Source organism: Lissotriton helveticus, chromosome 1_1, assembly GCF_964261635.1.
Source record: "Lissotriton helveticus chromosome 1_1, aLisHel1.1, whole genome shotgun sequence".
Lineage (NCBI taxonomy): Eukaryota > Metazoa > Chordata > Amphibia > Caudata > Salamandridae > Lissotriton > Lissotriton helveticus.
The window spans coordinates 1,351,782,367-1,351,809,310 of NC_136057.1; the positions used below are offsets into that span (position 1 = coordinate 1,351,782,367).

At 46.0% G+C, this 26,944-nt stretch overlaps 1 protein-coding gene across 2 annotated transcripts in view; it reads left to right on the forward strand.

Annotated features, from left to right (window-relative positions):
* Positions 1-26,944, forward strand: part of MEI1 (meiotic double-stranded break formation protein 1) — a 3,250,839-nt gene that overhangs the window by 889,794 nt on the left and 2,334,101 nt on the right. The window lies entirely within an intron of this gene.

Genomic DNA, 26,944 nt, shown 5'->3' on the forward strand with positions numbered 1-26,944 from the left:
CGTGAACTGAGGAGTGAGGGTGTCCAGTACTCATTGTTGTTTCCTGCGCGGCTCCGCATCATGCTGGATGGCAAGACTACATTCTTTGATACTCCAGACGAGGCAAGTGACTGGCTGGAGCTCTATAGGGCTGGCAAGGATGGGCCGGGGGCTTCTTTCTCGACTTCCTTGGAGGTCGGACTACGACGGAGGTCTAAGAGGATCCGGAGTCACCGAGGTGGACTGGGCCGGCCCTCGACTGTTGAGACTACAGCGGAACGGCGAGGTGTGTTGGAGATGGTGTCCAGCATATCGGGCTCCCAGGGTGGCCCCATAACCGAGGAGCCGGAGCCTGGAGGCGGCGAGGACCGCACGGACACAGAGGGCTCCAAGACTGATAGCGTGCCCCTTCTGGTGATCACCCCAGAAACGGCAGAAGGACTGATCGATGGCCAAGGAGAATTCGGGTGAGCCGGTTCCAGCGGGAGAGTGGGTGGCGGGGGGGGAAGTAAACCCTCGGGGGGATTGTTGGATAATTGGATGTTGAGAGGGTAGGGGTTGAGTCCTGGATTTGCCATTGTTATTTATGGCTCGATCGCTCTTAGGTAGCTTGGACGTGGGGAGGCCCCATATCGGTGCTCGACCCCCACCTTGCCCTTAAGGCATGCCTACGGTGACTACCGTCAGGATAGTTTTTGGTTTTCTGGGGACTGTTTGGATGGGAACTAGGGGCCCGATTCACAGAATGAACTTAAGACTAAATCCTAAACTTACTACTATTTGAATACTACTATTTGGTATTCACAGAATGCACTTACTACTTTCGGGATTCACAGAGTGAACTTACTACTTTCGGGATTCACAGAATAAACTTACTACTTTCGGTATTCACAGAATAGATTTAAGACTACTAACTCTAAGTCCGAAATCGGGGAGTAAATTCCGGCCCGGAGGCGGAGCTTGCGGCCCGGAGGCGGGGCTTCCGGCCCGGAGGCGGAGCTTGCGGCCCAGAGTTGGAGATTTCAGCATGGCAAAAATCCCCACCTCCGAGCCAGCAGCTCCTCCTCCAAGCCGCAAGCTCTGCCTCCGGACCGGAAGCTCCGCCTCCGGGCCGTAAACTCCGCCCCCAAGCCGGAAGCTCCGCCTCCGGGCCGGAATTTACTCCCCGATTTCGGACTTAGAGTTAGTAGTCTTAAATCTATTCTGTGAATACCGAAAGTAGTAAGTTTATTCTGTGAATCCCGAAAGTAGTAAGTTCACTCTGTGAATCCCGAAAGTAGTAAGTGCATTCTGTGAATACCAAATAGTAGTAAGTTTAGGATTTAGTTTTAAGTTCATTCTGTGAATCGGGCCCCTGATGGCAATCTTTGGGTCCTGTTCTGGGGGGTTGGAGGGGGGGACAAGGTTGGGGGTTAAATTGTGGTTGTCTTGGGGTGGGTACGCCATCGGTGCAGGAAGCTTACTGTGTATGATCTTACTTGGACAGGGCTGGGAGAGACATGGCGAGAGGCAATGGGACTATGGCTGAACTGTCAACTTTGAAATGCATTACCTGGAACGTGCGTGGGCTGCATTCTATGTCCAGACGGCACAAGATACATGCTTACTTAGTGCGCAGGGGGGTCCAGATTGCGCTTTTACAGGAAACGCACCTCACGAAAGCGGAGGGACTAGCCTTGCAGCGCAGGTGGAGGGGACAGGTATACAACACCACATACTCAGCTTATGCTAGGGGCGCGTTAATTTGGGTACGGGCTGGGGTCCCCCTGCAGGTGACGAACCATACTGTAGACCCGGAGGGGAGGTTTGTGGCTATATCAGGTAAATTGGGGGGGGAAAGATTTGAATATCTGCAGCATTTACGCGCCCAACGTGGACCAGCTGACCTTTTTTGCGGCGCTGTCGGGCTCCCTGACCCACTATATGACGGGGCCGCTCTTGAACGGAGGAGACTTCAACTCGGTGGTGGACGTGGATCTTGATAGGTCTCATCCTCCCCTGGCGGACTCGCCAACGTGCAGAGTTGCCAGGGGCAGGCTGGACTGGCAGGTTAAATGGGGACTGACGGACATCTGGCGAGCCCAACACCCATATACCCGGGACTACTCTCACTTCTCCGGCATGTATGAACTACACGTGCGGCTGGATGGTTTCTTAGGATCGGCGGAATTGGTGTCCTCGGCCGCTAGATCTGAGTACTTAGCGAGAACTATTTCCGACCACAACCCTCTTCTGGCAGACTTCCGGTGGTTCCCGGGTACCCCCTGTGTCCCAACTTGGAGGTTGCGCCCCGAGATACTGGATGATCTGGTGTTCCGCAGTGAGTTGGCGGACAGGATCACCACCTACTTTGCGGAGAATGAGTGCACGACGGGAGCGCGAGCCACGGAGTGGGACGACTTTAAGGTGGTGGTGAGAGGCTATTGTATTACTAAGAAGGTAGGGGTGCGTCGTGTCCTTTTGGAGGACCTTGACAAGGCGGATCGAAAGCTTCGCGACTTGGAGCTCTTGCGCCCCGGCCGACCGGAACTTCACCAACAGACCGCAGCGGCGAGGGAAGCCGTGGCTGTTGAAGTTGAAAGGCTACGCAGTTTCGATTATAAAACTTACCTGACCAGATCACTGGCGGAGGGTGACAAATCGGGGGCGCTCCTAGCCTGGTTAGCCAACCCTATGAGGCGCACCTCTCCCACGGTTGCTATGCGAGATATGGAGGGAGTGGAGGTCTACACCCAGCCCGAAATCCTTGGTTGTTTTGTGGGTTATTACGAGGAGCTCTACCGGAGTAGGATGACAATGGACACGGCCCCCATTGATAACTTCTTACGGGACTTGCCCTTCCCTACTCTGGAGCCCGAACAGGCGAAAGAGTTAGGGAGAGACGTGGAGCTTGGGGAGATCCGCAGTGCCATACGACGTATGGCGCGCAACAAGACTCCGGGTCTGGACGGGCTTCCCGTAGAGTTCTACTCTGCCTATGTTGACCTCCTGGCCCCGCGGCTATTGGCAATCTACAAGGAGGCGAAACACTTGGGGCGCCTCCCGGGCTCACTGCGCGAGGCCCTTGTGGTCCCTCTACTTAAGCCCGACATGGAGGGTTCCGACCCGGCTTCCTATAGGCCGCTCTCGATGCTCACGGTGGATTATAAAATATTGAGCAGCATTCTGGCGTCGTGATTGCTGGGGTATATGAGCTCCTTAGTGCACAAAGACCAGGCGGGGTTCATTCCCCAGCGCAACACTACGAGGAATATCCGTCGCCTGCTCCGCTTATTGGAGGAGAGCCACGACGAGGCTCCCCAACCTATGATCCTCTCGATTGACCTGGAGAAGGCTTTCGATAGCCTAGAGTGGGAATACCTCCGTAGAGTGCTTAATTGTTTTGGGGTGGGAGACGGATTCTTACGATGGACCACGGTGTTATATGCCTCTGCGGTGGCGAGAGTTCGATCGGGCCCGCTGATCTCCCGACGATACCCGGTGGAGCGCGGTACGAGGCAGGGCTGCTCATTATCCCCGTTACTTTTTGCGCTGGCGGTGGAACCATTAGCGCTGTCAGTTCGCTCCGGGGTCCACTTTGGTGGACTGCGGACCATATCAGGGCGGCAGTTTATTTCCCTGTATGCCCACGATTTGCTGCTCTTCCTGGAGGATGCTGCGGGGGCCTTGGCTGGCGCTGACGCAGTGCTCACTTCTTTCGGTGAAATGTCGGGCCTCAGGGTGAACTGGTCGAAAACTTGCTTGTTCCCGGTTCGCAGGGGGGAACCCCAACCAGCCACGCCTAGGGAGATCAGGTGGGCACCCAGCTGTTTCAAATATTTGGGGGTATACATTTACCACTGCCCTGATGCTGGTCTGGAGGGCAACATCTCTCGTTGTGTCCGGGCACTGAAGGGTAGCATGGCCTTTTGGACTACCCTGCCCCTATCGGTGGCAGGGCGCATAGCGTTGCTGAAGATGGTGGCGCTTCCCCGGCTACTCTATTACTTCAGGACGCTTCCGATTTGGATCCCACCAGCAGTATTCCGAAACCTGAACTCGCTGATCGTGGCATTCCTTTGGGGCCCGGGTCGCCGCAGAGTGGCGCTTAGGACCCTGATGAGGCCTAAGGCTGAGGGTGGGCTGGCGGCCCCCGATTTCGAAGCCTACTACTTGGCTGCCCAATTGCAGACCTACACTCAGGAGGTAGCATGAGAATTTCGGGGTCTGGAGGAGGGGCTGGGGCTGGGCATTCCCAGACATGTTCTTTCTTATATCGCACTGCAGCAGAGACTGGTGGTGAGGGACCTTACGCAGGAGGAACGCGTTATTAGGTCGTGCTGGAACCGCGCGCAGCGCAAGGCGGGAGTGAACCACCCCTATGCCCCCGAAATCCCATTGGGAATGCTTACGGCGCTGCCACACAGTGGAGATTGGTCGCCACTGCAAACTTGGGAGGAAGCGGGCATACAAGTTGTCGGCGACCTGTATGAGGACGGAGTGCTCTTGGCCTTCCAGGCATTGCTTGACCGTTTTGATATTCCCCGGGGCGATTTCTTACTACACGCGGCGGTCACGAGGGCTCTTCAGGCGCATTGGCGAAATGGTTTGGAAGAACCACGGACGTCCATGGCGTGCCAGTATGTTATGATGGCAGCGGGAACGATTAAGGCTGTCACGTGTCTATACTCCAGGATGGTTAATGAGATGTTGCCTCCGTTGGACACGCTAAAGACCAAATGGGAGGCAGACATAGGGAGGGATATACCGGAGACCATGTGGGCCCAGTTGTTACGGCGGGCTTGGAAGGGCACGCGCAATGCTCGGTTCCAATTGGTTCACTTTTACATATTGCACCGAGCTTACCTGACCCCGGAGAAGATACAAAGTTATTTCGCCTCTGACACTGCGGCCAACCCCAGGTGCCGGATGATCGGAGCAGATTTAGCCCACATGTTATGGTCCTGCCCCGCGTTGTCCTCCTACTGGACGGCGATAAGGGACACCCTCGGTGGGGTTACAGGATGGACCCTGCATTTTGATATCGCAGTGGGGATTTTACACTGGTTCCCGCACACCCCCAAAACAAAAATTACCAGCAAATTCATTGACATGGGATTGCTCTTGGCGAAACGGGAAATAACACGACACTGGAAGGCGCGAGCTGGTCCAACAGGTGCTAAATGGCGCAACGAGTTTCTCAAATGGGCTACAGGTGAGAGCACCCTGAGGTATCAGCTAGCGAGGCGACAGCAGAATGAGAGGGTGTTGGAATCAGCGCAGGCATGGGAGGCGTTAGTGCAGGCCTTACGTGATCATGGCACACTTAGCGACGCGGACAGCGATGTCGCCGGGCAGCTTGCGTCCCGTAATGTGACAAACTTACCGCATTTCCTCCAGCCTCTGCCAAGTTTCCTGCTATATGATCTCTGATAATTTGTCTCAGTACCGATGGCGTGGGGGGGAGGGGAGGGGTGGATAGAGGGAAGAGGGAGCACTTCCAGCTTCCTACTATGCTATTGTTCCTTAGAACTTGTTGCTTAGCCACTGGACCTCTGGGTGTGTTTTGTTGGGTTAGGAGGGGGGGGGGGTTATTTCTTTTAGAAAAGCAGATGTGGAATGTTGAAATAGCACTGGTCATCTTTGGATGTCCACAGGATCCGCACTAACGATTCACCTTCGAATTGCCGCCCGACCCCCGGGTGGTGGGCTGAATGGCCGTGTAACAGTGTTACTTTATTGTTGATGTACCTTTCACTGAGTGCCACATCATTGACCATTGTACGGCTGCTGTTTATATCTGCAATAAAAATATATTTCCCCCCCAAAAAAAAATGGATAAAGGCAGTTGTCCTTCAACCCCTGGGGTGAGGGGAGTAATGGAGCAAGGACTCGTAGAAAAGAGACATGCTCGGAAGTAATCCGCTTCTTTAACTCACTAATAACTTAAAATAGTTTTGTGTAAAACTAATGCGCACCAAATGAATTTGTGGGTTAGTGAAGCTTGCTTATGTGTTTACTTACTTTTTTTTTAACATAAGTTTTTATTGAAAGCATTACAGAGTCAGAATCCAGGTACATTCGACATGGTCAAGCAATAACAAGATACAGCTACAACACAGAAAAATCAATGCACATTTCTATCCAGCAGTCCAGTCCGATTCATGGTCATTTCTACCGTGGGGGATTCACACAGTTCACCCCTATAGATGTTCCAGTGGCCCCACTTTTTGTCCCATTTCGGAGGGCAGCCACGAAGTTTGTAGACAGTTTTTTCAGGCAACATACATCTGTCCAGCTCTGCCATCCAGCCCACCACCAGAGGTCTATCTGCAGCACCCCACTTCATTGCAATTGATCGCTTAGCAATTAGGAAACTCAAGGCTGCCCACTGTGTCTCAAGATCGTTCAGGTCCGTAGCTCCCCAGATGTTGAGAATAATTACTTTTTTACTTTTGGCAACAGAGGAACAGGCTTTCCCGGTGAGTCTCTCATTTTACGGACAACCACCTCCCAAAATCGTTGTATTTCTCGACATTCCCATAGTACATGGTAAAAGGTACCGGTGTGTCCGCAACCCCTTAGCCACCTATCATCTTCCCTCCTCCCGATCCTAGCTAACAGAGTAGCAGGCATTTAGGTCCTGTGTAAGATCTTCAATTGGATCAGTCTGAGTCGGTGACTTATCGCCACTTCCCTGGGGGACATCAGGGCCGTTCGCCATTCGTCCTCCAAGTCACCTAGGTCTGTCGGCCATTTGTCTCGTAGGGGCTGAAATGTATTTGGGAGGTTATTACAGAGCTTACGGTACGTGGAGGAAATTGCTTTTGTCGGGAGGGGTTCTGACAGCAACCTATCCTCCAGGGGGTGGATTCCGGCTGGGAGGAGAAATCAGGGATAGCGGAGCGTAGGGCATGTTTGATCTGGAGGTAGCGGAAGGCCTCAGTCTGTGTGAGTGCGTATTTGGTCTGTAAGTCTGCAAGAGTCAACAGTTTGCCCTTGTGTATCAGATCTCCTATTGTTGAGATACAGATTGTGTCCCATTTGTCGGAGCCCAGTAGTTGTGATGCCCACAGCGGGGTGGCCCTAGTAAGTCTGTTCGACCATCCTAGGCGTGTATTGGCTTGATGCCATATTGCAACCGTGTGTGCCATGGGGCCAACATACCTATTTTTTTTGGGCCTACTGTAAAGGGCCCCGAAATACCCCTCCCGTCCTGTTTGGTAGTTGTCCAGATGGAAGGCTGGATCGTCTGGTGAGCTGTGTATCCAGTGGTTGGTAGCCACCAGTTGTGACGACCAGTAATAAAGGCGCAAGTTGGGCAATGCGATGCCTCCGTCGTACCAACTCATAGTTATGTGTTTACTTACTTGAGTAACATGAACGGAGGACTGAAACTGCGTTTAATGGGAAATCTTTACTGCGCATGTGTCAACTACATCTACATAGTATGACGAGCTATCGATTGGAGGGAAATTCTTGTGCATGAGCAGAAGACACTAAAATGGAGTCTTGAGGACTCATGTGCATGGCATCAGCTTGTTTGAACTAAATCGAGTGGTTTTACTAATGCTAATGTGGGGATACGTCAATAGGATAGAGTAGAGGAGGGTGGTATACAGTGAAACTATTTATTTTTTAAAGTAACATTTGTCTTTCTGACTTTATCACTAGTGCGTATTTGGGCCTCTCATGTATAACTGAAGTAAACTGAGTCATGTGACAACTGTGCATGTCCACTGAAAGTTAACCTGGAATGATGACTTGGATATTGAAGGGAAGCCAAGATCGCAAAGTATTCTACCCTGAGAAGGGATGGTTAAAAGTTCAACAAAGTGGACTTACATTCAGACTGGTAATAAAATGTTGCAAATAAAATGTGAATGCGTGTGTGAAATAAACTTTTGAATAAAAATTAAGGGGATGGGTTTGTATACAATGGACAAACTGATTTAGATGACATGGAAGCATGGTGTGATGATCTTCCCCCCTTGCCTGACCAATTAGATTTCGTATTTTTACGATATTGAAACTTCAGTGGGTGGTGCATGAAGAACGAAAGGTATAATTGAGATCGTTTTTTAGTAAGTTAGTCAGATCAGAGGCTGCTGAAAGTTTGGGAGATGACAAATTGCTGAAGACAGAGTCCAGAGGCTGTGAGCTTGGAGCGGGAGATACTGATGCTGGGAGAGATGCTGTGAGATGCTGATGAAGAACCGAATGCAGAACCTGAAGTAGAACTTTCTATCCTAATTAATTGGATTAGATAAGAAGACCGCGGAAGAATCTCGGGGAGGAAGAGAGTGTCAGAGAGGGGTGCGACGCAACCGTTGGTATTTAGAGAGGTCAAATATCCTGTCCTGAAGTCTTTGTCGCCTGACCTATCCCGGGGGAGCCTTTCCAGCCCTTTGGCCAAGGGATTGGTCTTCACACCATTATTGGTAATATTTCACGTTATTTGCAGATGTTCTTTTCTCTCTGTCCTCTCCTTTCTGAGCACTGATCATTGCATGAGTCCTAAGTATGTGTTTAATGAATTAATTAAATGCTCTCTCCTAAGAATGATGGTGACTGCACTGTGTATTTGAGATGCTTCACATGCATTTGAAATTTAGATAAAGATTTTAAACTTTCCTGAGTCTGTGGTTATTTACATTGAATAAAAGAACAGGTTAGTTTATGTTATTTTTACCATCAACTAGTTCAACTAATGGTCCATCGACTAGAGGAATGAACTTTTTGATCCGTGAAAGGTTAGTTAGGAGTTTAAATAACTAATCTTGAAAAGTGTGAAAAAGAAAAATTATAAACTTTGACTCCAGCGGTTTACTCAATTGTGTATTTGTGTTTATGGGCCCAGGTGAATATATGGTAGTGGAGGTACTGGGGTAGCTGTTGTTGGTAAGCCGCTGGTACATTTTCCGGTTGCAGAGTTATGGTTATTATTGACTAGTTTGGTGATAAATATTGATTATTGATTTATGTTTAACAAAAGAGTTAGCGTCTTGTTTTATGTTGTCCGGAAATCCCGGGGAAATGGATAGCGGGTGGTGACAGAAACCACACTGCAGTGAGGTTACTCGTCTGTTGGAATAATACTGAGAAGCTACGTAGTGCTGGCAGTATTAAACTGGGGACTATTTCGTATAAAAGTAGAGTGTGAGTGATAGCAGAGGGTTGGCTGGTGTAACTATGGTCTTATTTCCCAGTAGGGGTAACACTGAAGTAGTAACATGTTCTCTCGAGCTTGAATGAAGAGTAAATAGGGGTTTTACTCGCAGCAGAAGAGAAGCAATTCTGAGACTCCAAAATAAGTCGAAAATCTATCCTTTGTTTAGTGGAACAGGCAGAGTAGCAAATGCGTTTATATTGTTACTAACCGATTTTATTTAAAGAAAAGTAAAGAAATACGTTCTCGTATTACCTTGTGAAGTGAGGGTCAGCAGCCGGAGTTGTGCCGACATCACCGAGAGCCGCGCTGGGATTGGGTGAAACAGCGGGCGTGAGACAGAAGCAGATTGTAAAGGAAGGGTTATTAGTTAGGAGCAAAACTGAAAACTGTTGTCACAAAAGGCCGTGCTGGCATTGGTCAGACCACGAGCGTGAGTGAGTCTGATTGGTTATTAGATAGAAGCAGCACTAGTATTGGTTAAAGAAACAGCGAAAGCCTGAGCTTTAATTGGTTATTAGATAGAAGCTTGGTTAGCATTGGTTAAGAAGAAATTGTATGTTGGATTCTGATGTGACTATTGGTGTGAGTCGCACAGATAGTAGAGTTCAAGGGTTTTCGGAGGATTCTTTCATATATCATTCATCTAGAATGTATGGAGAAAAGAGACCTGCTTCCTTTATGATGATGGAAAGAGGATATCATACTTGTGTATGGTTGGAGAATTGAATGGAACATACAAAAGGTGATGGAGTTCTAGCTTTTCCAGAACATGGTATGTTTAATGGAAGAATTCTTCAGAATTTGAGAATGAGAATGAATGATTTGGAACCAAGACCTAGGTTAACGCAGTATGAGGCTTTGGAAGAATGGGAGACATTTGAACGAGAGAAATGCAGAGGTGGTAAGATCTGCCTCGCAGGACTCCCGCGCTCAGAGGAGTTTATTTAAGCAGGAACTCCTTCAGTCCAGGTAGACTATTACCTGCCACTGCTTGGTCACGTAAGCTGCTGCTGCTACCTGCTGTTTTACTATTTTAAAACTCACTTCACGTGCACTTGCACTATCGCGCTGCTCGACTTAGGACGCAGTCGCTCTTCGCGCATTGGGGACATCTTCAGGGGTCATAACTAGTGTATAGCTCTTACCTGCACTATAATTGTACCCCCACTCGCATTTTGCGGGACTTAGGACTTCTTGGACCCGCATCGCGGTATTTTGGCCGCCATCTTGGGTGTGGGTAGCCAGGAGGTGCCGATTAACGGGCGCCATTTTGGGTGTGGGGCCAGAGATCTGCCTCGCAGGACTCCCGCGCTCAGAGGAGTTTATTTAAGCAGGAACTCCTTCAGTCCAGGTAGACTATTACCTGCCACTGCTTGGTCGCGTAAGCTGCAGCTGCTACCTGCTGTTTTACTATTTTAAAACTCACTTCACGTGCCCTTGCACTATCGCGCTGCTCGACTTAGGACGCAGTCGCTCTTCGCGCATTGGGGACATCTTCAGGGGTCATAACTAGTGTATAGCTCTTACCTGCACTATAATTGTACCGCCACTCGCATTTTGCGGGACTTAGGACTTCTTGGACCCGCATCGCGGTATTTTGGCCGCCATCTTGGGTGTGGGTAGCCAGGAGGTGCCGATTAACGGGCGCCATCTTGGGCGTGGGGCCAGAGATCTGCCTTGCAAGACTCCCGCGCTTAACGGCTATATAGGATGTGCCACTCCCAAGCGCGCAGCGTCGGCGCGCAGCTGGCGCGCCGGAGGTGCGCCAGAGGTAAGCCCGTTTGCGCCCGTTCGCACACTTGTCGCGCCCAGCGCCATCCACGCTGCCTCTGTTTCCCAAACTTTTGTCACCTACTCCAGGAATGAGCTTAGCCAGCTACGCCCCCAGTCAAGTCAGGCGATGAGTACCAACCCAGCTTATTTGGAAGTGCTGTCTTGTGGTTTCCTTAATGTTCGCTCACTTTGTAAACACCATGTTGAAACTGCACTCCTCATAGATTCCTCTGGGTTGGATGTGCTCTTTCTACCTGAGACGTGGACTCGAGCAGACAGCGATGTAGAACTCGGATTGGCTTGTCCTCCGGGCTATAAAATCATGCATTGCCCGAGGCTGGGGAATAGAGGTGGAGGTATAGGACTCATTTTTAGAGACTCCTTGGCCTTCTCCCAATTTGAGGTCAAAGCGGTCCAAGGGTTCGAACTGATGGGTTTTTCGCTCAAAGGACACAAAGGTGTCTTGCAATCCGGACTGCTCTGCTATAGACCGCCGGGCTGTGCTATATCCAAGGTATCAGATCTGGTGGATTTAATTTACGATCTCTCAAATTCACACTCCAGACTACTTATCTTGGGAGACTTTAATATGTGGCCTAATGGGCCTACAGATACAGCCTTTAGAGAACTGTGCCAGGCCTGTAACAACCTTCAGTTGCAACAGCTGGTTTTATCTCAGACCCATACGAAGGGTCATGTCCTGGACTTGGTTGTCGCCGAAGCCTCCCAGGTGGTGATCAGGGAAATCACCTTTCAATGCTGGACAGACCATGCATTAGTCCATTTTTCGCTCTACCTTCCCGCCGAATCTCTTAGAGGGAATGGACTGGATTCCACCAAAGTTAATAGGCAGTGGTCTAAACTTTTGAACAACCCTGATCTTCCTTCTTTGTTTCCCGGAGGTTTCAATTTGAAGGAGAGTGTCGAGGCGAGCTATTCTAGCCTGTACCAGCAAATTACTAACTCGCTGGACACGCTGGTTCCTCTACGAAAATCTAAAGCCAGGCGTAGCCCTGCCATGCCATGGTACTCGAGCAATCTCCTCCAACTGAAACACCGGTGTAAACAGGCAGAGAGGGTTTGGAGGAAGTCCTACTCTGAGGCTGCTAAATCATTATACAGACTAGCACTGTTGGACTATAAAACCCAGATTAGATGCGCCAAAGCTAAGTATTTTGAGGACACGCTAATGCAGGCAAGTAATAAATCGCAGACTCTGTTCAAAATAGTGAACGATCTCTCTAGACCGGCCTGTGCGGCTAATAACATCCCGGCCTCACAATCTCTTTGTGACTCCCTAGCAAAAGCATTTGAGGACAAAATTGCTAATATCTTGAGTGGTCTTTCTACTCCAGGCACTCCTTGTTCTCAGTCCTCAGCCGTCCCTGTATTTTCCTCTACTTTGGTTGAGTCAGGAGAACAGGCAGTTCATCGGCGGCTGCAGAGTTTCACTCTCCCCTCGTTCGAGGAGTTCTGCGCATTAGCAAATGGGGTGTCTTGTGGCTCCCCTCTTGATCCTCTTCCCCATAAATTCTGGAAATCCTTTCATGAGGAACTCTTCCAGCCTTTATATTCCATATGCTACCAGTCCTTTAGCACTGCCACGGTCCCAGATTGCTGGACGTTAGCAGTGGTCTCCCCTCTCCTAAAAAAATCCACTCTCGACCCCACCTGTCTGTCTAACTACCGGCCAATCTCGTTACTTCCCTTCCCAGTTAAAATCATGGAAAAGCTTGTGACCCAGTCTCTATCCAGCTTTCTGGAAAGTAACATCTGTCTGGATGTAGTCCAGTTCGGATTCCTGACGGCTCACGGTACGGAGTCGGCACTGGTGGTCGTGTTGGAAACACTCCGATCACGGGTCGACAAGGGTCGAGCAGCCTTCCTAGTGCTGCTCGACATGTCGGTCGCGTTCGACACGGTCAGCCACTCAATTCTTGTCAACCGGCTGAAGGAGGCCGGAGTAGCAGGATTGGCACAATATTGGCTGATATCCTACCTTCAGAATAGACACCAGGTGGTGGCTTTACCTCCTTTTCGATCTGGTATTAGGAGAGTGGGACAGGGTGTCCCCCAGGGGTCTGCGATCAGTCCCATTCTGTTCAACCTGTATCTTTGCCCCTTGATCAGTTTGATCAAATCTTTCGGCATTTCAGTGATTAACTATGCCGACGACACCCAGCTCATTTTCTCCCTTGAAGGAGAAGATGCTGTGTCTACAGAGACCTTTCATCGCTGTATGACTGCCACTGCCGACTGGTTGAAAAACAACTCTCTCCAGTTTAACAGCTCTAAGACCGAGGTACTCTACCGTTCCTCGGATCGCATTCCGCGTCCTTTACCGACTGACCTTTGGCCTTCTTCCTCCTTGGGCAATGTGGTGGGGGTGGACTCTGCCCGTAATCTCGGAGTCATGTTTGACTCTAACCTTCAGTCGGACGGCTTCGTTAATAAAACTATCTCCACATGTATGCTGCTACTCCGTACCTTGCGGAAAATCCTCCCCCTGCTTCCGATCCAGGCTAGGCCAGAGGTGGTGCGTGGCATTATCCTTAGCAGGATAGATTATTGCAATGCACTGCTTCTAGGGGCACCTGGCACTTTGATCTATAAGCTGCAGCGCATTCAAAATATGGCTGCGAAGTTAGCTCTCTCCAGGCCGCGCGCTGCTTCCTCCTCCCTTGCACTTAAAGACCTCCATTGGCTGCCAGTCCAGCAGCGTATCCTTTTTAAATCATCCTGCCTGGTCTTTAAAGCTCTACATGACCAAGGCCCAGTCATGCTTCATAACCTCTTCTCTTGGTACCACGCAGTGAGACCTTTGCGTTCCTCCTCAGCATATCTTGTGGTGGTCCAGAGGATTCATAGGCTACGGATGGGGGTCGGTCCTTCGGACACGCGGCTGCTAAGCTGTGGAACTCCCTCCCCCTGTCTTTGAGGAGCTTGAAGGACCTGCCATTCTTCAAGAAAAATCTAAAAACCTATCTTTTCCCTAGAACAACATAATAACGTGTCTATGTAGCTGGTTCAGTAATGTCAAAGCGCCAGGATACCCTCTGGGTGGCAGCCCGCGCTATATAAGTGCACAATACATACATACATACATACATACGTAAGACATATACAGGATTTTTCCCCAGATATTTACGTGAGACACGCGAAGGTCAGATGAAGCAATGGAGAAGAGCTTTGGTATCAGAAGGTTTGTACCCAGTGTTAATGGCTGAGGAACAGTCAGGAAGCAAGTGTAAGGAGAAAACAAAACACATGAATGTGACAAGATATAGTGAATCAGAGGACAAATTTTTGGAGGAAATTTTAACTCAAAATCTTCCACCGTATCAAGAAGGTCCCAGTAGAGTCGCCCCAAGTGCACCGGTAGTGGGAACACCCTTAATTCCCCAAATTTTACATGATACATCAGTCAATAGGGTGTTTCAAGATAATGAGAGGGAAGCTTTGAATAGAACTAGGGAGGGAGTAGTACAGAAAATAAGTCAATTGAATTTAAATACTGAACCTTTGACAGTGCCAGTGACTATAGGTCCTGTTATCCCATTATATGGAAATAAAATGAGTTGCCCAAAACCTCAAGCTGTAACAGTTCCTTTGAGTAATCCTAGAAAAGAGGTAATAATATCTGATGATCAGGCCAGTGAGTGCAATTCAGTCATTTCATTAATGGACCTTCCAATAAGGGAACCTTTAACTGAAACCTCAAAAAGAGTTACACCCAGAAATCTGAAAGAGAAAGGGTTTATGGTGCCTTTAGGAACTTGAGGCTCAACAGCAGTCACTCCAGAAGATTTAGAAAGATGGGCACAGGGAATAGAAAAACGAAGCTCAACACCAAAGATCTTAGATATTTACAGATGGAAAGTAGAGTTGGAAGAGATGATAGCTGGAAATGTGGGAATAGAAAAGGTTGAACCTTTACAATGATGAAGAGTTGTTGTTTATATGTAGAAGTATAACCAGAAATGCGAAATTGTTTCATGAGAGATTGACAGAGCTTGCTTCAGAGATTGGAGTAGATATTGGGAGATCAAAATTATTACAGAAACCATATTGAGTGGAGTTTACTGACTAGGATTTGGAGAATATGAATGTGTCTGGTCAAAAATTACAAATAAAAGAGTTAATAAACATTTTGCAGAAGTGGGGAGACATTGAAAAGTGGAGGACTAGGTGGGTAAGAAGAAAGAGGAAGCACAAGCAAAGGAAGCATCATAAGCATTTTTACTAAAAGAATCAGAAAAGGCAGAGAGATTGTGTCCTATGAGAGAGGTTCCTGGTGGTGGAAATGTTCATGCTCCATGGAGCAGACAAGATATTTTGTCATTTACAAACAATTTTTTTAAGTAGATTAGGAGAGAAACCCGTTGAATGGTACAAACAGGTTGAAAGATTTGTGAAAGGTTCTGTTGAAGGATCTGGATGGTTTGTTTGATATTGTGGTACCTGCTGACTTATGGACAGAGTGTAAGATCACAGTTGATTGGCCAGGTGATGAGTATGCTAGAGACTCGAAACAGGAGCACCCTCAGAGGAGGTGATTAAGAAATATCACCAGGTAAATACTTTTCTGAAAGGGAAAATACCTCCTAAAGAAACAGATTGGGTAAAGATAGATAGAACCGGTCAAGAGCCAAATGAGTCTGTACATGCATATTATGAGCGGTTATTGCAAGTGTTTAAGCAGTATAGTGGTTTTGAGAACATTGGTGATAAGGCTATGGGACATTTTGTGTATGGTCCGAAACCGGAGATTAGTCAGATGATTCAGCAGCACATGTTGTGCTGGCAGAGTAAAACGATTGACGAAATCTTGAAGTATGCCAAGTATTGCAGGGATGATATTGAGGCAAGGCATAGCAAGCTAAAAGAGAAAATTATGTAGGCACAAGTGAAATTGGCTGGCCAGCAGGAAAATAAGTTGAATAACCATACTGATAATCAGGTGAAAGAGCAGAATCAGAATGGTCAAGTGGCGAATGGTAGTAAAGTAAGAGGACGAATGAATAGAGAGGAAGCGAAGAAGAAGTTTCCTTGTCATGCATGTGGAAAGCTTGGACATTGGAAGAACGAGTGTAAGAATATTCAGAATAATAATGGGCCAAACCAAAATTTAAATCCACAGATGCAGAATGAAGTGGTTATGAATCAGCCGCAGCAGGTAGTTACTCCACAGTATCAGGTGCCACCAGCTCCTATGCCAAACTTTGTGAACACTCAAAAATACAGTTCAAACGCCAGATTTCAAGGAGAAAGTGGTATGAAAAATTCTGTGTTACACTATATTTTTTACAGAATGATAAAGACATAGCAGCTTATGTGCAATGACGGTGCCTGAGGGGGGAGTAAGAGGGGTGCGTGCTTGGCGCATCCTTGCTGGTAGATCAGTCAGGTCCATTTATTAATGGGAAAGTGGAAGGTAGTGATATAACTTTTCTAGTGGATACTGGTGCTACCCTGTCTACTGTGAGAACAGCACACATCCCAAACCTACCCCTCTTGGAAGAATCCATCCAAGTTGTAGGAGTGTTGAATCAACAGATTAGAACCCCAATCACAAAACCAATGGAGGTACATATTGGAAATTTTAAAGATTTGCATCAATTCGTAGTTTGCGATTCCAGTCAATCTGTTGGGAAGAGATCTATTGTGCAAGATGAATTGCACGATCTACTGTACGCCAGATGGTGTCGCTTTCCAAACCCCTAATGAAGACGTTGTATACAAAATTAGTCTAGCTAAGCAAGGTACAGAAATAGATGAGATGTTTTCATTGATAACTGAAAATGAATTGCCAGAAGAGTTGAGGACCACAGTTAATCCAGAAGTGTGGGATTTTAGTGGAAAAGATATTGGGCTTATGTCAAATGTGGATCCAATAAAAGTAATTGTGAAAGAAGGTGCAGTTTATCCAAACACACATCAGTACAAAATGAGTCCAGGAGTGAAAGTAGGAGTTGCTCCAGAAGTTGACCAAATGATTAAACAAGGCATTTTAAAAGAAATAATGGGTAGTCCTTGTAATTTGCCAATAAGGGGACTTAAAAGCCTAGCGGAAAATATAGGATAGTGCAGGATTTGAGAAAGATCAACAAAATTGTAGTACCTTGTTGTCCAGTAGTGCCAAATCCAGCAGTGGTATACCCCGGAATGCAGGCTGTTTACAGTAATTGATTTATGCAAGCCTTTTTTCTATTCCACCAGATAGCCATTATTTGTTTGGATTTAAGTTCAAAGACAGTGTCTTGGCATGGTGCCGAGTTCCTCAACGGTATACTGAGCGTCCGAGTTTTTTATCAAATCCTGAAAAAGTGTCTAGAAACATTGGTTTTGGCCAGAAATTCAGTCCTGGTTCAGTAGATTGAAGACCTACCGGTGGCATCAAAATCATGAGAAGATTGTGTCACTGACACAATTGCATTACTGAACGTTACAAGAAAAATGAATTGTATTCCTTTTCTTCAGGATAACAATCAATAAACGACACAGTCTCTTCAGAACGGGATATCTTTCACAAGGCGGTCTTTCTATCGTTCCCGTTATAGGCGTGGAGGCTCCAGTGGCACAGCAGGAAGTATTCCCGACATGAAAAGAAAGAAAGAAGAACAAAGGACCACGATTACTGGCAATTCTGGGTACTGTAACACGAGAGAGGGGAGCGGGGAGTGAAGGATCACCAGGAACCAGCACTGGGGTGACTTTCGTAAAGACAGCTGTTTGCGTGTGACCAGGGTGAACTCGGGGAGTGAAGGGCCACGTACAGTGCGGAAGCCAGCCCTGTGACCTCCCTCAGTCCTCCCCTACCCCGTGTCCGCCTGTGTATTAAATAGCCCCTTTAGCCGGCCCCGTACCTTGGTTAGCCACACTTCTCCAGAAGTGCGGCGGGGCGGCTCGTGGGAACGTTGGCCTCCTGCCGTTCCTTCTCGGTTGGGCTGTCCGTCTTCGGCGTCCCCTTCGTGGTGCAGATTCCTCTCAACAGCGCTCGGCGTCTCCTCACTCCATCCCAGCACGGCTTTCGCCCTTCTACTTCCTGTAGGCAGGTTTTCTCCTTGGCCTCGCTCTCAGATTGGGTAGAAGCCGGTGACGTCACGTCCGACAGGTCCTCCTTCGGGAAAGTCCAGGCCACGTTAAAGGGGCCGCAGGAATCCTGTCCACGGGGCGGAAACGAAGACGTGTTAAGGTCCGGCTCCTGTCCAGCAGCCACGTGACAATGACACAAATTGCAGTTTTGTCAGCAAGAAGTTAAATATTTAGGCCACAAAATAGAAAGAAGAGTTAGAAAAGTGACGCCAGAGAGAATAAAGATAATCAAGCAAATGCAACTTCCTCAGGCACAAAAAGGGATGAGAATGTTTCTCAGAGTAGTAGGGTACTGTAGGCAGTGGATCGTTGGGTTTTACCTGCTGGTAAAACCTTTGATTTTATTTACCCGGTAAAGAGCTAAGAATCTGATTGTCCGGATTGCCTAGTGCGTGGAAGTGTTAGTGAAATTACGAAATTGTCTGTGTGAGGCCCCTGCCTTATGCATGCCTGATATACGAAAGAATGTGCACTGTTCTGTTGTGAGGGAGTAGGTTGTGCACTTTCAGTTTTGACTCAAAGGCATGTAATAAGCTGAAGTCCAGTAGCATATTTCTCTGCTACTCTGGATCATGTGGCTTCAGTATGACCTGGCTGCTTAAAAGCAGTTGCCGCTACTTGTATGAGTCTGGAACAAAGTGAATCGATTCTGATGGGACATCCAGTCAAAGCTTGCGTCCCACAATCAGTTGAGATTCTTTTAACAAGAACTTGAACACAGCACCTTACCCCTAATCGGATGACTAAGTATGAACGACTGATTCTGGGAGCGGAAAATGTGGCAGTGATAACATGTACAATAATGAACCCTACCACATTATTGCCAGTCTCAAGTTGTGAATAAGTGAAAGACGAAGTGGATCATCATTGTCTGGATGTGTCCGAATTGTGTACTAAGCCCCGCCCAGATATAAAAGAAACTCTCTTGAAGGAATCAGATCATGAACTATTTGTAGATGGTTCATGCAAGAGAACAGAGAAAGGAGGACTCAGTGCAGCTTACACTGTATGTAAAATATCGGGGGTCATTGAAGCATCCTGTTTACCGGGTGTCAAGTCTGCACAAGTAGACAAATTGGTGGCCTTAACAAAGGCATGCAAAATTGGGAAAAATTGGAGAATAACCACATTTACGGACAGTCAATATGGTCTTGGGGTTGTGCACGACTTCGGCTAGCTCTGGGTGCAGAGCAGATTTCTGACTTCTTCAGGATCTCCTATAATAAACAGCAAAAATGTAAAAGAATTGTTGGAAGAAATACATTTGCCAAAGGAAATAGCAGTGGTCAAGTGTGCTGCTCACCAGTCAGGAAAAGACTATGTGGCGGCAGGTAACAGATATGCTGACCAAATTGCTCAATATTGTGCAAGAAATAACTTGGCACTTAACAGGAAAATTGAAACAAATGAAATCAGCTGCCAACGTATGTTTTTCTAAGCTCTAGAAACATGGGATGATGTGAGACAGTTGCAGTATGAAGTTGAGGTAAATGAAAATGAAACCTGGATGAAGTCAGGTTGTGAAAGAAGGACAGAAGATGATGTATGGGTATACACCGATGTCAGACCAGTCATGCCAGACTGCTTAGTTTCTCAAATAGCAAGAATGTACCATGGGGACACGCATGTTGGTAGAGAAGCAATGATTAGACTATTCAGACAGAAGTGGTACAATCCGAAGTTCAGAGTAGTTACAGAGAGCCTTTGCCAAAGATGCTTGATCTGTCAGCAGTTAAATCCAGGCAGGAAGACAGCGGTCAGTTGGGGAAAAATTGGAAAGGCAAAAGGACCATACACGAGACTGCAGCTTGAGTTCCTAGAGTTGCCTCCAAGCAACGGGATGAAGTACGTTCTTGTCATAGTATGTTTGTGTTCACGATGGGTAGAGGCATATCCCACTAGGAGAAATGACAATCTAACAGTTGCTAAATTGCTGTTAAGAGAATTGCCTCCTTGTTTCGGTTTCCCAGTCACTTTGGAATCAGATAGAGGACCTCATTTTAATAATGAAATAATTTGATTAATCTGTGAAGCATTCAATATTAAAAAAAAATGCACGGTTCATATCGTCCAGTGGCTTCTTGAATAGTAGAGCAACTAAAAGGCACAATCAGGTCAAGGTTAGGGAAGTTGTGTGCATCCACATCACTGAAATGGCCAGATGCATTGCCTCTTGTGTTGATGGGACTCCGAAGTATTCCTGACAGAAAAACAGGATTGAGTCCACATGAGATACTTATGGGAAGGGCAACGAGACAAGCATTTATTCCAGGACATAAATTGATGAATATAACTGATGATCTGGTATTAGACTATTGCAAAGGATTGGCTGACCAATCCTTTGCAATAGATTCTGTCTCTCACCAGGTTGGAGAAGAAGCAGTTGCAAGGCAGCCAACACAGGCGCATGATTTGAATCCTGGAGACAGGTGGTAGTGAAGAAACTCGCCAGAAAGTCGTGCCTAGCACCCAGGTGGGATAAAACATCTCAACGTATACTGGTCACTACCACAGCAGTGAAGTTTGCAGGTTTGCCCAATTGGATTCATGCCAGCCATACCAAAAGAGTTCCAGGCCCTACTGAAGAAGAACAACAACTGAGTGAACCAGTTAAAACAGCTGAAGGTTGTGAAGTCAATGAATCTAGAGTGGTAGATTCTAAAATAATAGACTAGGAACAACCGTAGGGAGGGATGGATACCAGTGATTGACATACCTCAAGTTGTTATTGAAACAAGGAGAAGAACCAGATTAGAGAGGCAGGAAAGTAGCGAGGATCGGATAGGTATAGAAGAACACGCTCAGGAAGAAGTGAACAAAACTACTCGAGACCCTGAGCAGGATCAGACAGGGAAAGAAGAATCTACTCAGGCAAAAGTAAACAGAACTATTCAAAAACCTGAGCAGGGACAGAGAGGAAAAGAAGAACACGATCAGGCAGCAGAAGGACAAATTGTAGTAAGACCTGAACAGGACCAGTTAGGAGAAGAAGAGCAAGTTCGGGCATAAGAATATCAATTTGAAATAAGACCCAAACAGGACCAGATAGAGGTAGAAGAACAAGTTCATGCGGCTAAAATAACAATAATAAGACTTGAACAGAAACAGATAGAGTGATTAAGAAAAAGAACAGATTGTGCTACTGAAAATAAAAGAGCTCTAGAAAAAGATGAAGAGGGTGAAAGTGCAGTTCAAATTGAAAGTGTCAGAAAGAGTGATAACTGTAAAGACTGAGCTACTATCTGAGAAAAATAAATGAAAGACCAGAGCAAGTAAAAGAGGTCACTAGTCAAACTCAATCTAAACAGTCAACTGTGGGAAACACACGAAGAAGCCCACGACCGAGAATTCTGAACAATAAATACAAGGCCCCTGAATGGACCTAGGTATTATTAGAATAATTTGAGAATTGAGATTTGAGTAAGGAATCGGAAGAAGTACATGCTACACAGATTGAAAGAAAATTGAGACCACCTTAAAAACAAGCACTTGAATTTCAAAGTGAAAAAAGAAAGAGGAGAAAATATATTCTCAGATTAAGATGCTGAAAAATAGAGTCACCGAGCGACCAAAACGAAGTTTCACACGAAGATGTTGTAGAGCTTGCATATGTAGTATTTTATTAGTAATCTCAGTATGGTTATTTCTAACAGTGCAGTGCCTTATGTGATGATAACAAGTAAAGAGAATGATACAGTTACTAATGAGAAGACAGCTACAATAAAAGGAGATAGAGTAGAATAACAAGCAGCAGATGAGACAGATTTTCATCTCACAGTATCAGATATTGACATATCTTTAAATGTTTTTACTAAATTGTTATTTCAATATGTAGATACAATGGAGATTAGTGATTCTGTCTGTGTGAAATTACCAGTGTCAGTATCAGAGGGAGTTACATATCACCATTTACCTTCAACATATGGTATATCATGTAGTGTTCTAGCAAGTCGGTTTTATGCAACGGGAAAACTTCAGTATTATTATTCAAACTTAGATGAAGTATTTCCAGAGATTCCTATTCGAAAGAATATGAATCCAGTGCTTAGTAGTCAAGGTGCACAGTTCATGGGTGAATTTTTCTTAACAATGAAATTAATAGATATAGTCAAAGCACAGAGGAATAATTTAACATGTATATTACGTGAAGAAGAGGAAGTGTTTTTGAATTTAGTTGTGGGACGGAGACAGGATTGCCAAAAGAAATCTGCTGAACAGAAAACCCATGTACCACCATAAGCTGGGAAATAGGGAATTTATGCAACTGGCAAAGCTCATGCTACGATGTCCCTGGACTTTGTGAAGAAAGGGAAAACGTGCCTCCATAGGTTAAAGACAGATTATAATAACATATTTATTGGTTCCAGTGAATGTGAACATAACTTCCTAATTTTGGGAGGTTGGGGACTAAAAGGAGGAACTGATCCACTATTTCCCGGAGTTTACTACGTGTGTAAGATAATGCCTTTTATAAGTTGCCTACACAGTGGTACGGAAGCTGCTATCTTGGGATAGTATTTCCGAAAATGTATCATGTAAAAAGAATCACTAGAAACAATGAAAACACTAATGGACTAACACGAAGAAAGAGAGCTAGTTTTTCAGAAATAGTAGGTGATATATTTGGAGCATTGATACCTTCAGTGTGAGTCATTCTGAATTCACATAGAATTTGTAAATTGTCAACAGTAGTTTATCGTCTCTCGACTGATACTGCTGGGGATTTCTTGATGATAAACACAGAGATGGTTGTAATTAGGTCTACGGTTTTATGAAATCGACTTGCACTTGATATTTTATTAGCAAAAGAGGGCGGAGTATGTAGAATGCTTAAAGTCTAACATTGTTGCACTTACATTCCTGACAGAAGTAAGTAAATTAGAGGGTATATTAAAAATATAACAAAACTTCATGAAGATTTGAAACCACTGGAGGTTGACAGTGTATGGGAAAAACTAATAAAAAACATCTCTTCTATAGGGACTTGGTTTTATGATTTAGGGAAAAGTATTTTAGGTTAAATAATTCTTCCAGTAGTTGGTATAACAATAATAGTTTTAGCAATAATGATTTGGTGCAAATGTTGCAGAAACAAAGGAAAGGGAAGATATGTAGTGAATGGGAAAGGAAAGAAAAGAAAGAGGGAATACAAGGAGATACAAATGGAGGAAATGAAAGGAAGGATATACAAAAAGATGAAATATTTAGAAAACAAAGATGAAAATAAGAAGGAAGAAGAAGAAAATGAGAAATGCTGAAAGTTGGCATCTGGTTGGGATGGGCAATTTTGTGATGGTGCAAAATGCCATCAGATGGGATTTATGGAGCAAGGACTCGTAGAAAAGAGACTTGGTGTGAAGCAATCCGCTGCTTTTACTCACTAACAACTTATTAAAATTGTTTTGTGTAAAACTAATGTGCACCACGTGAATACGCGGTTTAGTGAAGCTTGCTTATGTGTTTATTAACTTGAGTAACATGAACGAAGGACTAAAATGGCTTTTAACTGGAAATCTTTACAGCACATGCGTCAACTGTATCTACGTAGTATAAGGAGCTATCGCTTGGAGGAAAATTCTTGCGCATAAGCAGAAGACACTAAAATGGAGTCTTGAAGACTCACGTGCATGGCATCTGTTTGTTTGAACTAAATTGAGTGTTTTTACTAATGCTAATGCAGGGATAAGTCAAATAAATAAACCGGGATAGAGTAGAGGGGGGTGGTATACAGTGAAACCATTTTTTTTTAAAGTAACATTTGTCTTTCTGACTTTATCACTAGTGCGTATTTGGGCCTCTCATGTATAACTGAAGTAAACTGAGTCGAGTGCTGACTGCGCATGTCCACTGAAAGTTAACCCGGAATGATGACTTGGATGTTGAAGGGAAGCCAAGGTCGCAAAGTATTCTACCCTGGGAACGGATGGTGAAAAGTTCAACGAAGTGGACTAACATTCAGATTGGTAATAAAATGTTGTAAATAAAATGTGAATGGGTAGGTGAAATAAAATTTTGAATAAAAATTATGGGGATGGGTTTGAGAACAATGGAAAAACTTATTTAGATGACATGTAAGCATGGTGTGATGATCTTCCCCCTTGCCTGATCAATTAGATTTCATATTTTTACGATATTGAAACTTCAGTGGGTGGTACATGTAGAACAAAAGGCATAATTGAGGTAGTTCTTTAGTTAGTTAGTCAGAACAGAGGCTGCTGAAAGTTCGGGAGATGACGAATTGCTGAAGACAGAGTCCAGATGCTGTGAGCTTGGAGTGGGAGATGCTGATGCTGGGAGAGATGCTGATGAAGAACCGAACGCAGAACCTGAAGCAGAACTTTCTATCCTAATTAATTGGGTTAAATAAGGAGATCGCAGAAGAATCTTGAGGAGGAAGAGAGTGTCAGAGTGGGGTGCGATGCAACCGTCGGTATTTAGAGTGGTCACCTATCCTGTCCTGAATCCTGTCATGAAATCTTTGTCGCCTGATCTATCTCGGGGGACCCTTACCTGCCCTTTGGCCAGGGGGTTGGTCTTCACACCATTCTTGGTAATTATATTTTCACGTTATTTGCAGATGTTCTTTTCTCTCTGTCCTCTCCTTTCTGAGCATTGATCATTGCATGAGTCCGAAGTATGTGTTTAATTCATTAATTGAATTTTCTCTCCTAAGAATGATGGTGACTGCACTGTGTATTTGAGATGGTTCACATGCATTTGAGGCAATTATGGGAACCCTTGGCTCCTGCTTTGGTAAAACTGGAAAAAGGACAGGAGAGTATCCTCCCCTTTGTTCAGGCCGTCCACTGGGAGGGACCCCAGAGTTATCCTAACCCCTTTTCTAGGGTATAAAAGGGCTTACCTGTATGTGGGTCCTCAGATTCACTGTGGGACTAGACTCAAGCCTGATACCACGTCACTCTTCGACCATCAGGACACTTGTACTTCGCTGGACTGCGCCTGGAACCTGGACTGCATCAATGAAGACTGATGCTGCTCCCGGTCTCACTGCTCTGCAAGTCTTTTACGTCGTCTGCATCTGTACTAGTTTCAGGATCTTTAACAGACCAGTAGGCATCAAAGACACCCAAAGTAATCTCCCTTAGAGTGAAGGAGTCACTCCTCTGTTTCTGCAGGCACCGCAACAAAGCTGACCGTTCTGCTGCTCCTGACGTCCTGACGACTTTAAAAGGCTCAGAAAAACAGGTGGTGGTTCTGCAACTCCCTCAAGGCCTGACCTGTCCTCTCTGCAATTTTGAGGCCATTATCCCTCGTCAGAACTGCTGGGATCAAACCCCTGTGCACCTCGTCATCTTGTCGTTGCCAAGGCTTGTGTCCTCTGCACTCCAGATATCTTCGGGCTACAAGTAGCTCCACCATCCTCACTGCATCCACTGCTCCTTGGGCCTTCATCTGTGGTGAGCTGCTCGAGGTCCTCTTGCGACTCCTGTGCCTTCGACCTGTGGATCCTCCCGATTTTCTTCTCCTGCTGCAGTGGACACCCCTGCTTGCTCGGGGCCTGCACTGACTCTCCTGATTGTTGTGCGTCAATTGTACCTTGCCGGTCCCAGCGTTGCTCCTTCTTCGCTTTTCATGCCTGTTGCAGATGCCAAGACTTGTTGGTGCTCCCTCTGGACATTGACCCCTTGGTTCTCGACTTCTGACGTTGGATAGCTTGTGCACTGCTCCTGGTCTTCCTCAGTGTCACCTGGTCCCCACAGCTGCAGTGACAAGGTCACTGTCAACTCATCTGAACCATTCAACATAGTGGGCATTGCTCTTCCGTGCCTCCTGGTCACCTCCGAGTGGCATAGTCTCTGTCCCCTCTGCTTGCAGATTCTTAACTTCAAGAATCCACCCTTGGATTTCACCAGACACTTTCACAGTCTTCTCCAGCGGCATCTTTCTTGAAGTCCTCCATTGTGGTTTACAGCGGTTTCCGACGTCATTTCGCACCTATGCTCCCGGCTTCCCTGGTGCAGGTATCCTTTTTCCTGGGGTATCCACAGGTGGGATGACTCTTCAACGTTCTGTCTTCTAGGAGTTTTCTCTCATCTCAGATCAATGAGAGAGGCCCCTTTACCACCAAATCAGTGGGGCACCAAGTAGACCTCAGTCAAAAAATAATCCCCTTTGGGTAACTCAGAACACCATAGATCATACACTCAACCATATAAACGTATCACCAGAACATAACACCACCACCATCAAAGGGCCAAGTGCTAGAACATTTTAAGTACAAATATTTTATTAAAAAACACCAAACATGTCGTTACACATAGAAAATATTTTCCATAGAATATTAAAAACCTTTCATTAGAATAAAAACATAATACATAGCATGGACCACAAAAAATAAACAATTCAGTGCAATATTGGGAGAACCTGCAAGAAAACTATCTCTTGTTATAAAGAGGTGAAATCATCAGACATAGATCATTTGTCTAAAAGTTCATTCTCTATAAACATGATTTGTTAGTCACCACAAATATCCTCACAGTCTCATGTGTGCCTCTTTTAGTGAGCATTGACGCGGTTCGGTGGCTGCTAACGTTTGACCGCCACCTTCTTCAGGACAAGAGAGGATATCTCCCAAACCTAAATATGATTCTTTTCTATATTCCTAGTGTGCTTCAATGTGGTGGGCAGGTATAGCCGTACATATATAATCTCGGGGATACAAACACACTCCCCTCTTACTTGGACACCAAAAAGTGCCTGGAGAATATACTCCAGCTTCTGTGTTTTTGGTACCCAATGTATAAACGAAACGAAGACCCTAAGCTTTAAAAATGATTTCTCAAAATGTTATGTAGAGCCTCTTTTCTTCTCTTTCTTTCTCTATACTCAGGCTGCAGGCAATCCTTAACTAGTAATTCATGGATCTCTCAAATTCATTCTTATATCTTAGATCCGTGGTCATACGGGGTAAAAAACACCTTAGTT